This window comes from Lepeophtheirus salmonis, chromosome 4 (assembly GCF_016086655.4).
Source record: "Lepeophtheirus salmonis chromosome 4, UVic_Lsal_1.4, whole genome shotgun sequence".
In the NCBI taxonomy this organism is placed as follows: domain Eukaryota; kingdom Metazoa; phylum Arthropoda; class Copepoda; order Siphonostomatoida; family Caligidae; genus Lepeophtheirus; species Lepeophtheirus salmonis.
In genome coordinates, this window is record NC_052134.2 from 35,512,575 (window position 1) to 35,527,558 (window position 14,984).

At 29.9% G+C, this 14,984-nt stretch overlaps 1 protein-coding gene across 1 annotated transcript in view; it reads right to left on the bottom strand.

The window, feature by feature from the left end:
- Mct1 (Monocarboxylate transporter 1) overlaps window positions 1-12,144 on the bottom strand; it is a 49,830-nt gene extending 37,686 nt beyond the window's left edge. The window contains exon 1 of the mRNA XM_040709978.2: window positions 11,985-12,144. The gene's annotated coding sequence lies outside the window, so the exon portion shown is untranslated. The remainder of the gene's footprint in view (window positions 1-11,984) is intronic.
- Window positions 12,145-14,984: the final 2,840 nt, after the last annotated feature.

Consider the following 14,984-nt stretch of genomic DNA (forward strand, 5'->3'; position numbering starts at 1 on the left):
GGTGATTTATTAGGAATTTAAAAGTGTAAGTCGTTGTTCGACTTAAAGTAGAATTGATCGATAACAGAGTAATTCCTGCTTATGTCCTTGCTAGAAATTATGGAATGGGATATGTGTGTATTTTCTTCCACTCAAAGCTTTTTGTAGCTAATGTAATTAAACATCATAATAGCTAAGCTGCTTTTCTACAAAATATTCTTCAAATTGTCAGGGGTACAATGTTTTTTTAAAATATTTTTTAAACATACTGGTATGGGTATATGATTCTACAATTCTAGGTATGATACTTTAATCAAACTTGTCACTTGAAAATTAACTTGGACTTCTAATAAACGTCTCTTTAAAAGCTTTGATTTATTCATGTACAAAGTATCTCACAATAAAGAAAACAAATAACCCACTAAGAACAACGATTATTTATCTTCAAGCTCACGTATAATGAAGGGTTAAATTAAATGAATAAAATATCAGTTCCTAATGAGGACAAAACATACATTTATGTGCATATATAAGCAGCTACAAATGATATCATTAATAATCACGATTGATGAGTTTAAGAAGTCAAGTATTAAATATGTATGGCATAGGGTTGATAATGAATTAACTATCTACGATGACTATTATCGATTCCTTTTGTATCGAATATGGAACATATTATTATATCAGAGTAATAATTAATAGCTAGTGTTGCATTCCAGTATTACTCAAACTCCAAAAAACTCGAAGTCGCCCGAAACATTATTGCAAAAGTCAACTAAACACAAACTGGAATGATTTAAAATAATAAATTTTCGAGTATAGATTAATTTCAGAATTGATAAGGCCCTGATCATAGTTACGGCCAATAGTGTATAAAATATACCTTTTCGGAATGCAAAAATACAATAAACAAAATTTTATTAGACGTTTTATTAGATCAGCTGCAAGCAGTCGTGAGATGAAGGCAATAAACAAAAATCCCACTCCTTAGATAGCAAGGATATTTAGACTGGAATGACTCCACTGTGGATCTTCAATTTTATTCCGAGTACACCAATGACTTACACTTATGTTAGTCTCAGTCATTCAAGTGATAACTTTATGCTTGTATATTCCCTTCTCAAAAATAAAATAATAATTACTACTACGAAACCGCTCCCGCTTTCTGGAACATATTAAATACAACTCTAGTAACAGCTTTGATTCTGATATCTTTATTTTAGCGAAAAGTACAATAAAATAATTTTACGACTACAAGGTTAATGAAAAGGTGGAACAATGAAGTAAAAAATGTAAATACATTATATTAATCCATCTATTCAATAACAAAATCCCTTTAGGGTGATATTTTCTTAAGAGGGTCTTCATTTGATCTATTTAAAAAAAAAAAAAAAAAAAAAAAAAACTCTAATTCTAAATTAAAAAGATTTATTAGTTACAATATGCTAATATCCATAATAGAAAAATAAAATACAACAAAAATAATCTAATAGATGTACGTACGATAGGGTGAGACTGGTGGCCAAAAATTCTTAGATTTTGACGGATGAAGATTAACAACGGGTTTTTTTTTTGGTACCGTGTATGGTCCTAATAAAAATATGTTTGCAATTTCATTGACATATTATCTATTGAGCAGAAAGCAAATGAAATGTGTAGAAAAGTGTCAAAAAACTTTTTTTTTTAATGTGCGTTGTTAATGTTTTTTGTAGAGTATTTGGACCGTCAACACGAAAAAACCTAGAATATTTTTAGCAAAAAGGAGTGTGAATTAAATTTGTACCTTCAACAAATAATTACCGTAAATGTTTTATCAACAAATTATTTTTAGCAACGCTTTGAGTGTGTTGCACATTGCACTAAATTGATCGTCAGAATATAAAATGGTAAAAAATTCTAAGGACCGGTATTCCGGAAGGGCCTATAGGAATCGTCCTAAGACTGAACGTAACCGAACAAATTGACCCAACCCAACAATAATTTGTATGCATCTAGATTTAGTATGTATTTTAGATATAAAAATTTATAAATGCCCTCCCCACAATTAGTAAGATAAATCAATTAATTGAAATTATTGTTTGTAAAGGACTACCTTTCAAATGTTTACTTTAATAAAAAAATGTCAGACTAGAACAAGAACAAAAAAATCTTCCAAAATCCAAAAACATATCCAATCATTAGTAGTAATGACCGATATAATTAATTTTAAATATATAAAGTAGAATATTTTCCTGTGGCGTTAGCACTGTTGATGTGGTACATCCTGGGGCATAGACAACTAAGCATTATTATAATAAAAAATCCTTTTCCAATCATATTTTCGAAAATAATGAACTATTTGGATGCCTTTTCCTCACTCCCTTCAAAATGCTCATGCCTAAATATACCTAATTGGAGAAAATAAACCTGACCAATAGAGGAAAAATCGGGATGATCACTTAATATGCACATAGCACTTAACAATGTAACAATATTAAGTTCTTTAAAGACACGAAATGCAGTGTGGATAATTTTAAATGCATTGTTGCATATTGATGAAATCAGAGTTTTCAATTAACTTGTATGAGCATTAAGCCCATAGATTTTTTAAATATATTTCATGCAGTCTTAATAGAAATTAAATATTTTTAAATGTAGGGCAAGGAAGAGAAATCCTCAATTCCTAATTGGTTTTTGTTATTCTTTTTTCTACTAATAAATATTCCTAATGTCATAAAAATGATTTATTCTTCTTATTTTTAAGATATACAAAATATAATGCAAATTTCGTGATTATAAATGCACTAGGGATAGGTTTCAGATATTTTTTTCCTAAGCAGAATCGACATGAGTAGTTGAACTTCAGATTCAGGGGGAAACGTGTTATATAAAACATGCGACTTAATTACAGATACAATGTTAACGTTGTAAATCCTAAGCATTTTCGGCGTGTAAAAAAAACAACAATCCAAAATTAAGATGGTAACCCTAAGAATTGGAAGAATGTTGGAGATCAGCTTAGCTGTCATGACGTTTCATTAAGCTAGCTGTTAGATAAAGAAAATAAACAAAAATCCAACTTCGTACCAGGTATGGGCATAGGCAGGAACTACTACGTTCTTGATCCTCAAATCTACTGTTAGTCCAACAAGGACTCTCCACCATTCATGATCACACACACACACATGTGGTTATAATTATATTTATATGTTCTCTCTTCAAATATGAAATAATAATGATGACAGGTTTTGAGAATATAAAAAGCCTGTTCATGTTGCGAAAAAAAAATTTGCACACTCAAATTTTTTTTGGATTTACAGTACTATACTTAATCTCTATTCACATCGAGCTTATTTATCTACGTGTAACCTTGTCCATCAAAAAGAACAGGAAAATTTGAAAACAAAACAAAATATAGGTTAGCTAACATTTTGTACATACTTTTTTTGTTATAACTGTTTATTAATATGTACATTGAATGGATAATTTTAAGAATATAAGAGTCAATGAGTATGAGATCACAAATTTTTTAGTTAAATGAAGGTCTTTGATTTATATATATAAGTTATAAGTAATATTTATTTTTTTGAGTTCATAATACGTAGAGTCGGTGGCTTTAAAACATCCAAGAGGCAACTTATCCAAACTGAAGAAAGGTAAATACAGTGTCTCTTTGTACACTTCAGAAAGCTATTCGGGATTACGAAAATCCATTAGCACGTCGTTATCCAAACTGTATTCCACACCATTTGTTTCTCACAAAAGAAAATTAAAAAAGGCTAATTATTCCCGACTATGGAATAATTATTATTGAGATTTGTTCATGTAGCTTAACAAGAACTAATCAAACTCAACGCATTAATGCTTAGAACAATAATAAGAGGAGCAAAACAGAAAAATCGACAGTTGCCATCTAAATACATTGTGCATTTATATATTTGTGAGTGAACGCCATGTCAGAAGTACAAAATCATGCAGTAATTCAACTAAATACTCCCTATGGACGCTATTAAAAACTTCCTTCCGGTGCGTGTAAAATAATACTAAGTTTTTTACTTGGCAATATGCATTTGCACCTCACTCAGGAGATTTAAATCATTGAAGGTCGATAAAGAAATAAAGAAGCAAAAAACTTGATAAGTCATAAACATATAAAATAAATTTGTATATATGGCGTCATTTTACTCTTTTTTTTTTGACTTACAAACCAGGAGTCCATATTTTTTACTACTTAAAGAATTAACTGAAATAACTTAATAGCACTCTCAATTTTGTCTGTTAAGACATTTTCGTTTTATTATTGGTTATAATTAATCAATGAATTGACAGTGTATAAGAAAATAATTACAGTAATTCAGATTCAAGAACAAGCAGCCTGCCAGCAGATATTTATGTTATTAGTATTTTACTGGCACCGGGAGGTAGATTTGATTAACGTCCCTAGTAATGCATCTAGGTTACTGAAAAGTGATAATCATGAGCCTACTAGAATGGAGAGGAGCAACAACAAAAGTGGCTTCCTCTCTTTTGAATCAGTCGCTGGGGATGAGTACACATTTATTGCTCATCTATTAAGGGGGATGATGACGTCAACATAAAAACTATCATCCATTTCTTTCGTGTAGTCATTCATCACTTCTACATAATTACTCCTACAAAATGGAAAATAAATATATTGTGAGCTAAATCAAGAAAATGAAAAATGATCATTTTTTAGACATCATAACATTTACATGTCGACCACCAATCATGAACATATTTTGGTTAATATCAGCTTGTAAGCTTTGCATTCAATTTTATAGGATAAATTGAGATCCCCAATAGTATTAGCTATTGTTTAGAGCAGGGGCCGGGTAACTTTTCTAGGGATATCCCAAAAGAACTTGTAGCTAAATTTACCCCAAACTAGTGTCATGATATTTATATAATTATTTCATTTAACACTAGGAAGTAAAAATCCTTCTTTAAGGCATGGAAATAACACACAAGAAAAATCTTTGTGAATTACACATTTACAAATAGTTATTATTTCCATCATTACAATTATTTTACTTCATATATTTCAAAATGCTAGAAAAACAAAATAAACAAATGTTATTGGATCCACAATGTATCATGGTGGACAATGTTTATTTCTTCTAGCATTAGAATGGCAGAGAAAGAAATCAAATGAAAAAAATATTGCAAACTTGAATCTTTTATTTATATCAGTTTTTTGGCCTTGAAGAATGATTTGTTCATCTTTGATACAACAGTCTCAATATCATGGATTTTTGATGTCAGTGCTACTTGGATGCTGTTGTCAGGATCCAACCAGTTTCTGTATTTTGTTTTGAAAATTATGAGGCTAGAAAAACTTTGTTCCCAAAGGTAGGTTATTGCAAAGGGTAGCAGCTTTTTAGTTGCTTGCAAATGTGTAGTTCTATGTAAAAGCCTTTGCAGCTTTTGGCATCAAAAATCTTGAGAAGTCATCATTGCCCTCAAATTCAATGCTTATTTCACCGTTGGGACGAAGTTCAATAAGTTCTTCAGCCTATCCTTCATTCACTAAGGTTTCAGTCTTCCATTCCCCTCAAAAGCTTATAAATTAATTCAATTGGGGAAATATACCCCTGTTCCCCGACTACTGGTTCCGAGCCTTCACTTAATGTATTGGACTTAATTTGATCCCGATATTGCATTTTTTTTATATCTACCTTTTTTTAAATTATTTCATATTGGCAATGAGTTTTTACTTCTGTAAGTGCAATTTGCGACGTCGTGAAACGATTTATTAACATAATTTCTTAATAGCAAAGTATAATAATGAATTCGCCGATCAATACAAAATACGTAATCCATCTCCAATTAAAAAAAAATCATTCTAGTTTTCTTTTGTGTTGAAGTGTCATATTTATGGCAAATACTCGGATAAAAACGTGGGTCCTCACACATATATAAAGATTTTCATCGTTTTTTTATATTATACCGCTTGGGTAACTGTTTTTGTGGGTATTTTTTACAATTATGTTCCGGGTACAAGTCAATGGGTTCAAATATTAACCGAAAGCCATCTCTAAAAAGCAGTAATAAATACTTGAAAGACATCAATTGTATTTTAAATTCTCATACGAATGTATTTTCAGTTAAGCATAATCTCTTTTCATGGAACTTCAAAATATGTTGCATAACTGATGATATAAAACTTGTGTTAAATATCCTCAGGGTAAATATATTGTATAATTTTTTTTTTTTTTTTTTGTAAGGTTGTTTTTTCTCAAAGGTAACTTTGCATTTTTATAAATCTACCTTTACATGCATATATGTATATTGAAGTTTCTTGACAATAACATCACACTCGAAACAAGTATAAATGTTTAAACTCAAAAGTGAAAGACAAAATGATGTTAGTCAAAGTTTAATGACTTATTTAAATATTAGAAAAAAAGTTTGAAGGAATATGAAGATGATTAAAATATTGAAATATCACTTAGGAACAAATAAGAACAATATAAAAAGAGCACTTATAATTTGATGGAACACATCATAGAGTAATTGGGGATGCCCCCAGGGGGAGGGCTGGAGGGGCTGTAGCCCCTTCCCATATTAAGTAATTTTTTATTCCTACTAGAAAATATAATATTTCAATTTTTTTTTCAAAAAATTTAATATTTGAACTTTAATTTTAGAATGTTTTTCCAAAAAAATTCAATTATTTCCGAACAGCTCTTGATTTTTTTCCCCAAAAATCAAATTTTTGTGAATAGCTATAAATTTTTGAAATTTTTCTCCGAAAAATTTAATATTTGAAATTTTTTCCAGAAAAATTTAAATTTTCAAATTTTTTTCCAAGCAAATTGTAAGTCTTGGATTAAAAAAAAATACCCAGCCACCCCCAGAAATATATCCCTGTGAACGTCTGTGGTAATACCTTTATTCTATCAAACAACCTTTTCTTTGAAAATAAATAGTAAAAAGGCCCAAAATCACATGGTAGTTGTCCAATTCTTTCCAACTAAGGAACTATTATACAATCATTGTTGGGAATTGATTTAAAGAAGATAATTCAAATTCAACCAATCATCGTTCAGCACACTGGTTAGGGAAAAAATAGTATGAAACAACGTCAGCTCCAAAGAAAATACTCTGTATATTTTTTGTGTTATCGATATAGGGCCATGAAAACGAAATATATAGAGGTGACAAGATGCTCGTTTTGTGTCAGCAAAGAATATAGTTGAGAATAAGGGTTTATGACGTCACATTTGTTAAGTTTTCGTACATTAACAGGTTAAGAACTTCATTGATATAATAGTCAGCAATTTTAACTAGTGAAATAATATTAATCTCGGACTGACTTTGATGATGGGATAAAAAGTTAACCAATGACTCAACTTCTCTCCTTTATCTGACGTTGAAATTATAATACACTTTAATACCCATTGCAGTAGTTCATGCTCATTTTTATAGACTGAAAACTTTACTCTACTACAGCTTTCCTATTTCCCATTAACAATCGAAATCTCTTTGTATTTTCTATGTATTTATTTAAATATGGAACTTACAATTGAATTTCGATAATGTTCTTAATTATTAGAGATGTATCGGTTTTTTTTAATGCCCCTTTCTAAATCTTAAAGATACGTACGAATTGGACGCAAAAGGCCGTTCCATAGAGTAATCTTTGCTAAAGACGTTCACATAAATATCAGACAATGGCAAATAATCATCAATCAATCTTCACCAAACTTTTTAACGAATAATAAGTACTGTACTTAGGCCTAAATTATTAAGAATATAGTTACAAACCAATTTCGTACTTAAAATGTACTTAAAGTAATTATAAACTCATTCAGTTAGTATAGTTTAATTTATTGGTTTGTTTAAAATTTTGAAAGATTTTAAGTCCCATATTAAAGCCCAATAGCAAGGTTTTTAAAACGATGCTGCATATCTTATATTGGGATTCAAAAATTTTAGCGTCAATTCGAGGAACAAGTTTTCTTAATCAAAGTCGGTTAAAAACGTTGATATATCTAATGGTAATCTTATTATTGAAAAAGGGAGAATAAGTGCATTTGGCTTGTAAAAATAGACTACTCTTATTTTGGAAAATTAGCTTGTATAAGTTATTTTATGCCAAAATAGTATTCTCATACTTTTCCACAATAGAAGCCGCTTAAACAAAGATATCTTTTTTTTGTGAAACTTAAGGGTGGTAAAGAGATAAATATTTAGGGCTTTCCTGAGAAAGGTCTTGTATTGACAATGTTTAAGACCCGATAAAACCTTTATAAATGAATATTTTCAATTGATTTTTGAATTATACGTAAATGAAAAAAATCAGAGACTGACTGTATGGAACGTGGGACTCGACCAACTCTAAGTTCTATATAAAGGACCGATACAACCCTACTAATTAGAAGAGAATGAAGGTGTCTATAATATGAAGTGATTACTAATATAGGTAGGTATTACAGGAAGAGGGATATATATAATACAAGCCCATTTAAGGCCTTTGGTGCATTTATTTACCACTACCCATAAGTATGAATTTTTCAATCTACATGGAACATTTATTTATTAATTTTTGTTTATCTCTCGTCTGGAGTACGTTAATAAATATAAATTTAGTATTAATTATTTACAGGGACGCTGAATTGCTCAAAATTCCTACACGAATACAGAGTGTTGTTCAAATGAAAATTACGGCTTTCATATCTTGTCACAGATAAGATCTAAAAATTAAATTTCTAATGGAAAAGTTCTTGTGATCCTGCTTGGAATTCATTTTTAATTCATTTTTTTACAGTTTTATTTCATTTTGAAATTAGGTTGTTAAAAGATTAACCTACCGCCAGTAGGCTAAGCATAGTGATTTATAATAACATATTGTTTTATGAGGGAATATCTTACTGTTAATAAAATTTAGGGACAGTTTCAAAGATACTCCATTTTCTTAGGCAAGTGAGTAGAATAGAGTTGAAAAATGTATAAGAAACTGACGTTTCTTGATAGTATTTCTAAATATAACAATGTTGATATCTTGAACGCAATAACAGCTTGCTATAGAGAGAGAATTAGATGAATGAAGGAGTGGTGGCCTATATTTAAAAGGTCAGTAATGCTCCTTATTTTCTAAACTCTTCAAGACTAGGACGCATGTTTTGTTTAAAATGTATCTGTCATATTGATCTGGTTTCCTTAGATTTTTTTTAGAAAACAGCTGCTAAAAACTTGAGAGACGACAATGGTTTTTTTCTTAATAGGTCTACTCCTCCGTTAAGTCATTGCAAAAGTCTAATTTGTTAAGGAAAGAATAAATTTGGTTGTTGCAGATTCGAATATTGTGCAATATCCAGATTGTTTTTATAATTATTACAAATAGTTATAATTATACTAGTATTTATGATATTTTTTATTGGAATTTTGTCAATGTAAATACAATATAAACATATCTGAATATGTTTATTTAACTTTTTGAGACTGAATCCAACAATTTAACAACAAATATTTTTTCAAATCAAATATTTCTTCTTACATCTAAATGTTCCTGTTACCGTCAATAGATTAATTAATTAACCGGCTCGTATCGGGGTCTCAGGGATATATATCGTGCGTATACATGTCTAAGTATATATATGTACCTATTTAGTCACTTAAAAGTGTACACGCACAATAGATGTGGTAACTCACCTTAAATGTAATTAAGTGATTCCATGTAGATTTTAGATAAATTATCCTTTCTCTCAAGGACATTTTTTTTTGATAAAGACTCATATTCGACTCGAGTCAAAAAAATTTGGATGTTAGGACTCTATACCAACATTTAATCTTCAGTCGAGTTCAAGTATTTGAGAATTTTCACATTATATCTAATGCGGTTTCTCCTTTTTAATGTATGCACATTAACTCTTCTTTCAATTAGAAATGAGCGTCTGTAGTCTTTACTGTTATTTGAAGTGATACTAGAAATTTGGCAAGCCATTACTCGAAAGTCTGCTTATAACCAACTCAAGTAAAGCTTCAACACTATGAACCCTATATAATAATGAAGCACTTTAAATCAACTTAAAAGAAATCAGAGAACTCTATAAAAACATTCAAACTGTACTTGACTTGGACTTATGCACAATGATTTGAGGTTCAACTTGAATGTGCAGTATAATGACTTTTTGCTACTTCTAAGTTTAAATAAAGTCGAATTTATCGAGTGTAGCTCAGTGAACAACAAGCTCCGTAGAAATTATTCTCTTGAAAGTAATGTTTGAAGGTTCGATACTCGCCTGTACATACAGAAGGAAATGTAAACATAAATAGCGTAATAAATCAGAAGCATATAATTGTTCGCTGTTGTTGTGGGCAACCTGAACAGTGTTTCTTTATTAATTTTTATAATAAATCTGTTACTTTTATTACTATTATTTTTTCATTCTTGAGGAGAGAAACTCTAACTATAGCGTAATCACGAGTGAGTGCGCTCATGATTGAGGGAGAGTAATACTGAGAACACTGGGGTGTCAAAAGGGTGGTATATTTTATATGATGATTATTATTGTTATTATTATTTTTTTAAGGGGGGGGGGCATTGTTTTGAATTTTTAGAAAAAAAAATCCCAATTTTATTGGAAAAAAATATTACAAATCCAAAGCTCATGGCAAAAAATTAAATTTATATGAACGCAATTTAGAAATTTTATTTAAAATATTACATTTTTTGTAAAAAATAGAGTCAATAGAAACTCAAATAGAGTTGAAGATCGACAACGGAGTCATTCTTGCATTAGTCTTTCCTTCATTGAAAGTGGGATTTATACTAATATCTTTTCGTTTATAGCTGCTCTCTGATATTCTAATACTAAGTTTATCAACAACTAAACGTTATTTAAATTTTCAGGGTTCCCATGTTGATTTTTGTTTTTTCTATTTTTTACTTACTGAAAATGCTTACGATTTACAGCCCTACATCTAACATGGATACAAATTTATATTGATCTTCTAGATCAGATTGATTAATTGTAATATTACATGCCTACTTATACCTAAGTCTGAGCAACTCCATCTTATTAATAGTGGAAAAAATTTAGAATTGTCGTCTTGTGTCATGTCAAATTACTACTTAGTTCCCCGTTCGAATGATATTCTTATCCAACACTATCAAAAAACTATGTCATAAATACATGAACAAGGCTTAATAATGAGTTTATGTATTTATTCAGCTCAGCCAAAAAGGAAAAAAAACAATGAAATAGCTTGATAAAAAGGAAAAAAATGCATTATATTTCTCACTTGGACCGTATAACCTCCTTTGTTAGCAATATCTATAATTATAAATAAAGGCTTTTATACAAATTTGTAGGCCTACATTTGCCAAATGACCTTTTCTTACATTCCAACTATGTAAAGGAGTATTGACGCTCGGGTTTGACACCTAATTTTTTCCTGGTAAGTTCGTAAATGATTTTTTTTTTAGAATTTCGATCCTGATTGCAATCTCAGATATTAGAAATTAATAAAATCGTTCTGAAATCATGGTCTGATGATTTCATTCTAAAATATAAAGGCTAATTTTTTTTGGTTTCAATCCATGGACTGACTTTCTTTCCCATCCTGATTTATGAGTTGTACAAATGTGATTTCTGCAGCACATTTAAATTCATAATATGATGTTATTGTGCCAATGTTCTCAATGTTTAAAATACATTAGGTTAGCAATAATTCATGCACAAAATCGGTCTAGACGTAATTTTTCTTTGATACTAAACTTTTTTAAAGGCTCAAATTTGTTTTCGTTTGGTCCACTAAGACCCATACTAGTTTTAGACCGGTCTTGGATCTGTAAACAGAATCCAATACTAATTTGAAATCTATGTTTTCTTACTATTTTTTATTTATTCCTCTGTTATTTTTATCCCTTCCCTTTGTTCAATATTTCAAAATTAATGGCGCGAAGTCTGATGGGATTATGGGAAATATATATTCATGGGGAAGCAAACATTAATCTTTTAATAAAACCCTATCTAATTATAATAAAAATATTACATTACCTTTTAACAATTGTAGTTAAATCTACAATTACTGCGTAGAATCATATCACTCCACACTTACAGAAAAAAAGTCTGACTGTACAGTAACTCTTGTTATGACTCAACTAAAGTAAGGGGGAAGACGTTTCTTTTTATTTTCTACTATCCCCCTTCTGTTCATTGAATTCGAAAGTACGTTCTTCTTTCTTTCTCCCTTTCTTTTTATTCTCTGCTTATTTTTTTCCTTTTTTTTTGGCCGCACTTAGTACAAATTTACATAGAGGCTTTCCCTCTCCTGCCGTTGACGCCGGGTTTAGAGGGGGAGGAAGAAAGAAGATGACAACAACAAAGACCTGCTTCCTCCTCATCAGATTTTATTAAGATTTTTCACGTGACGTCAGCTTTGTTCATATTGGTCATTTAAGGGCCTTAATAACCAAGTTTTATGATAATAAAAATCCCAATTTCATTAATCTTTAGGAAAAAAAATGAACTTTGTTATGTCAAAATGGGATCCACCCATAAAAGGGTTTTATCCATCAAAAAACTATCCCTCTAAGGCTAAGTTTTTATTATATATATGTCCCTAATTTGTTATTAAAATATTTTATTACATCATTTTACAGTATTATTTCCATTGTGTAAATAATAAACTAACCATAGCACTGGAAAAAAAGTTATTTTTTTCAGATTATCCTACTTTTTATTCTACCTACTTGATCCAACAAAAAAATAAGTGTACAAATTTAGTCTTATTTGTCAAATGATAGTACCTATTACATATTAATTTAATGATAATATAATATCAATGTTTATCAAGTAGTATTTAAAGAACGTGTTAAACCTTTTTATCCTATGAGATTTCTAGGAAATTTGTCGATTTTATGTAGTAAAAGTATTCTCTACAATGTTTATGATTATTATAAGATATGGGCTGCCTGTATTTAAGACAAAAAAATATTTGAAATGGCATCATTAATACAAATTTTATGACGTATTTTCGCTTTTTATTTTTTTGTCTACTGGCAGTGCTAATGATATAAAACTCTTGAGTGAGGAAGATATGCAGATTGTCCACGGAAAATTTTATTATTATTCTAGACACAAAGACAAAAAGTTATTATTTGTGTGTTTACTAATTTTATTAAGGGTCTTAATTCAGTGGTGCCATAAGTCTTGCTACCACATTCATCTTGTAATCTAGGAAATACCTTTCCTTAGCACTGAGTATATATAAAAAAAATAATAATGAAGAAATACAATTAATGTCCAGAGAGTCATTGGCTATTCAAAAAGCCCATGACCACGGGAAGGCCATCAGTCCTCCTCCAGTGGCCTAACTAACAAAATAATATCTGTGAATTCCTAAAATATTTAATAATAATAGTTGCCACATTTTAAATTTATTCATTAATGGGAGAAAGTATTTTAAAAAAAGTGCAATAATTTCTCAAAAAATATAATGTTGATTTTTTGCTTTATATAACAAAAAATCTCTTAAAATTTATCGAAAAATTACACAATCAAGACGTCAAAAAAAAAAAAAAAAAAAAAAAAATCATAGCTGTGGCACCTCAAGATAAAAACAATCTTGAACAAAATCATGACAAGGAAAATTTTTAAATTTATTTTTATGCTTAATATATACATTAAGCCGAATATATCTTAGACATATATGAGTCAATTATAGGCCTTGAATGTCTAATTTGTGGGATGAGTTCAGAAAAAAATAATTTGAACTTTAGTTAAGAGCCTTGATTTGATGAGGATTTTAATCTTTCAAACAAAATCTGTCAATTTCTTATTTTCTGATGGTGAATTTCAGCAACTTTATGTGCAACTTGCGGTGGGTGCGCCCAAAGGATTAATGAGAATTATTTGTAGATGGTAATTGACGATTATTTGTCAAAGAATACATATGTACCTATTTCACACTCAATTTGGAAGAAAATTAGTCAAGCTTGCTTTGGCATTGTCGGGTCATATTTTTGACTTATTTAAACCCTATGGAAAAGTCATAATGACCACTCTACTATCCAAGTGTGACGTACTTATCATATAACCTCTAACAATTGGAAAATACAACTCAACTGCATACTTATTTGGTGAGTTAAGGACACTTATCAACTTCCTTAAATAAGTAAAAAGTTTATGTATCGTATAAGAAGATTAGAATCCTCTATATAAATGTTTTCCTTAAAGAACGAGTACTACTTAAAGGGATGTAATTTTATCTAATTGAACTTGATGTCAGTAGGGACTTTGTGTAATATGATATTTGAATACATTTGTGAACGTAAAATAATGTAATTTTACTATCTCCAAAGAAGGATATGTTTAGTTAAAGCAATTTGATTGTTCAATTTTTATTGTTAAACAATACTTATAATGTTATGTTTGCTGCATTATTGTCAATGCCAATATCAAGGTTTTACTTGCTCATATACGTCATAAGTAATAAAACTCTTAGGTAGTCGTGAAACATAATCAAGGTTTTATATATACCTCTTTTTTATTTGCTCTTTCTTCGTTCTTCACATAGAAACTGCTATCTCTTTGCCGTGATTATAATGGAAATTCTTTCTGTGAAAGGGGAATATCGCAAAAGATGAACAATTTTCGTCAGAATTTTTTTTTGGTTCCATATGTAGATTTTATCAAGTTTATTTATCTTAAATGGGACTAACACCTCGACTGCTTTGGTAATTATGCTTAATACTTTATCCCCATTTTCGTGTAATGCTTCATCCTCACTCTGACAGGAAACTATAATACCCAACAGTGATGCAGAGTCATCGTATGAATACGAAGGAAACTCCTCAATAAGGTCATTTCCCATACATGTAAGAACTTGTGTCTGTGATAGGCTGACGTTTAATCCAGATTCCTTTCAGAATTGGACTAACACCCTTTCCAGTTCTCGTTAATCAGTTTTTACTTTTTCCCGTGAACCAGCAATAAATACAGAGACGTCGTCAGCAATTAGCATTATCCTCAATGACTTCCTTCTTAATTCAAGAC